This window comes from Dermacentor albipictus, unplaced genomic scaffold, assembly GCF_038994185.2.
Source record: "Dermacentor albipictus isolate Rhodes 1998 colony unplaced genomic scaffold, USDA_Dalb.pri_finalv2 scaffold_14, whole genome shotgun sequence".
NCBI lineage: Eukaryota > Metazoa > Arthropoda > Arachnida > Ixodida > Ixodidae > Dermacentor > Dermacentor albipictus.
In genome coordinates, this window is record NW_027225568.1 from 8,770,841 (window position 1) to 8,774,708 (window position 3,868).

Sequence of the window (3,868 nt, forward strand, 5' to 3'; positions counted from 1 at the left end):
CGATTACATGATTGATGAAATGAATGTGATCCATTGTAGATTATCCCTTCCTGAAAACTGCCTGTTCCCTTGGTTGACTAAAGTCCAGTGTTGCCCTTATTTTATTGGGGATTATTTGGCGAACATTTTATATAATACTGGGACTAATATAATGGGCCGATAATTTTTCAATTCTTTGACATTTCCCTTTGGTGAATTACTATAATGTTTGAATTCTTCCAACTTTCTGGGACCCTTGCAGGCGATAGACACTTCGTATAGAAAGTCGCCACTTTTCAATGCATTATGTCTCCTCCAACTTTGATTGAATCGACTGTTACTCCATCTTCTCCTGCCTCATCCTCCTCCAGAAGTACTGCACACCCTACATGATGATTCAACCGCTGGGCACCTCGGATTCTCCCGGACGCTATTGATGATACATGAAAGGTATTAGTGGCCGTGCCTGACCACCGATGTCACCTGTTACGTCAAGACATGCCGAGACTGTCAGCGATGCAAGATAACATCGACAAAGCCAGTGGGATTACTACAGCCAATCAAGCCTCCTTGTCGACTATTTCAGAAGATCGGGATGGATTTGTTGGGACCTTTTCCAATGTCAACAACCAGAAATAAGGGGATTGTCGTGGCGACGGACTACTACAACAGTTCTGGCGAAATTTTTTGTCGAGTACATCCTGTTGCGACATGGTGCCCCAGAAGTCCTGATCACTGACAGCCGAATGGCCTTTATAACAGAGCTCGCCCAAGCCATCCGGCAACACAGCAAGACAAGCCACAAGAGGACAACTGCCTATCATCCGCAGACAAACGGTCTTACGGAGCGCCTGAACAAGACCCTCGCCGACATGCTAGCAATGTAGGTAGATGTCGAGGACAAGATGTGGGATGTGGTCATGCTGTACGTATACTCTTCACTTATAACATGGTAGTGCAAGAAACAACTCAAATGACGCCGTTCAAGCTGGTTTAGAGAAGGAACCTAACGATGACTCTCGACGCCACGCGGCTGCACGTTACCGACGAAGAGAATTTTGACATCGCTGCTTATCTCCAGCATGCCGAAGCCCGACAGCTCGCCCACCTGCGCATCAAGAATCAGCAGAGGACCTATAGCTGACACTACAATCTTCGACGACGATACGTGGAACAAGAGCCTGGTGACTTCGTTTGGGTTTAGACCCTAATACCCAGGTGAAAATATTCAACTGGAATCCAACTGGTTCCAACTGGTATTAACTGGGAACAACTGGTTCCAGTAGGAAACCAACCTGTCCCAGTTACAGGTCAACTGGTCCCAGTTAGAAACCAACTGGGATGAAACTGGTTCCAGTTGGGATCCAACTGGAACCATCTCCAGTTGTACTGGGAGCAAATGGTCCCAGTTGGTATGCAACTGGAACGCAACTGGAACCATTACCAGTTGTACTGGAAGCAAATGGTCCCAGTTGGGATCCAACTGGAACCTGAACCAGCTGTACTGGAAGCAACTGGTTCCATTTGGATTCCAAGTGGAACTTTGACCAGTTGTATAGTAGCAACTGGTTAGTAGTTGGGATCTGTACTCGTACAACTGTTAACATAAAAAAGTTGAGTTAAGCGATATGCTGCAACGAGTGCGACATTAGAGATGGGTTTTATCCGACACAAGATTTATTTATATGGATAACTGAATCATGCAGGATCCTCTTGCGTAAATGTGGAGCACATTGCCTTGACACGTACGCGTGCTTTAGTTTCAACGCACTAAATTTGTGAATGTTGGCCCTAGTCTTTAGTTGTCTAATGAGGCATTGGTTCGTCTCATGACGTTACCGTTGCGTGCCTGACCGACATCGCGGTGTTATGGTAATGTTGCACCAACTTTGTGCCGCTGACGTCGTTGCCTAGCTAAGCGCTAGTGAGCTGTATGGCATTTGGTGGAAACAACTGGTGTTTGCAGCACGGCGATATTACTTCCCTACGACAAAAAAAGAGAGAAAAAGGAAAAGAAAATGCTGAGCAGCGCATAGAGCTACACAACGCACGCTTACTACGCGTCCATGGCTAGTCTAGTACAGTCTTCCACACGGTGAAAGAATATTATGATGCTTACACCGACAGTGCTCTACCATGACTAGCCACTGTACCATGACCACAACAACCGCCATTTTGAAAAAAAAAGAAACATTAGTTGCGTATCTCCTCATGATCGGCTGAAACCTCTATGGCTCAAACAATAATAATGATATAGCAATAAATTTAAATTATGTCAAATAAAAGTGAAATAAAATTCTTACCTCACATAGATAGCGCAATATTTATTAATAGCGAGAAACTTCATCACAAATACGAAACTGTGTAAACGTGCGGCGTAGTTCGGCAGCCATATTAACAGCAAGCTATTCGAGCGAGACATGGAGCGAGGCGTGCGCAGCTGAAAAGATTTTTCTAGAGGAACCTGTGGTGTCATTGCCTGTGTAACCTCATTTAAGTAGTATTAGTGTTGGACATTTTCACCTTTGGAAGACGGCATGATTACAGGCCAACGGATGACACCTGTTTTAACACCGACTACGCGGCTTTGTGGACCCATCGTGTTTGGATTGACGTGCGCACTTTTCCCTGCTCTTGATTCTGCCATTTGGAGGTAATTATATATTGAACTTATTTATGTTTCGAGTGCAAGTGGTTCTTTATCACAAAGGTGTCAATACTGCAGCACATTGTCGTTGACTCGAGTGTTCTACTACGTGACGTTTGTACACATCAATGCTTGCGAGCTTGGTGCTTGTTTTTGAGCCCCATTATCTGCGAGTCAGACGCGTCGTTTTTTTTTTTGTTTTTTTTTTTCACGTAACTTGCCGTAGGTTCCGGCGTAAACGATGGTGCCCGCATTACTTCCAGAAAGTACTACACAGTTCGTGTCGCGCATACAATCTGATTACTCTAGGTTCAGCGATAACATATATACACAACAAATAGTCAACAATAGCATTCGAGTAAGCTACAGCCATGCAGGTGCGTCTTGTGCAGAGCGATAAACTTAAGTGGCCAGTGGGTGAGTGCAGTTACCGAGAAAAGTTCACGTGTCAATACGAACCAGTGTCGTGCAAGACTTGTGCTTTGAATAGCACACAGAAGTATCTGTAGCTCTGCATAATAACGTGTAGCAGAAGTGCATACACTACTGATACACATGTCTGTATGATGTATAAGTAGAATTGCTTGTACGAAGTGGTTGCCTTTTTACTGAATGCATATAAATATTTCTTTCAGATGGTGATGTGCAAGAGTTACGAAATGTGTAAACGTGTGCAAGGTCATCAAGGGAGCATTCAAGATGTTTCATCGCTAAACACAAGCTCAAGTGTCCCAATAAATGTCCAATTTCAACACCAAGCTGCTTCGGCTGCATAAAGTTCACTGAATCGGCTGGTTCTTTGCGACACGCGATGGCAACCACAAAAAGCATACAAGCTATGGCCAGCTTGAATCCCACTTGTGTGTAAACGTTTACCAGTGGTTCCTGCTGGCCATGGCTCACTACCTCTATTGCACAATCGATGCCAGTTGCAATAGGAACTGGAACCTGTTCCGATGTGGACCAACTGGGACCAGTTGCAAAGGGGCCAACTGGGACCAGTTGCAATGGGGACCAACTGGGACCAGTTGCAATGGGGACCAACTGGGACCAGTTGCAATGGGGATCAACTGGGACCAGTTGCAATGGGGACCAACTGGGAATTGTTCCATAAACCAGTTGAACTGGAACCAGTTGCATTCCCAGTTGGAAATTTTCACCTGGGTACGCTGACGAGGACTTAGCGAGAAGCTTTTACGCCGCTATTTCGAACCCTACAAGATCATCCGACGCATTGGTACA

The 3,868-nt window shown here is 45.2% G+C and overlaps 1 long non-coding RNA gene across 1 annotated transcript; it reads left to right on the plus strand.

Moving 5' to 3' along the window:
• Positions 1 to 2,337: 2,337 nt before the first annotated feature.
• On the plus strand, positions 2,338 to 3,384 carry LOC135907065 (uncharacterized). Its single transcript, XR_010565882.1, has 2 exons — positions 2,338 to 2,632; positions 3,262 to 3,384. It is a non-coding gene; the product is annotated as an uncharacterized lncRNA (long non-coding RNA).
• The last annotated feature ends 484 nt before the right edge of the window (positions 3,385 to 3,868 follow it).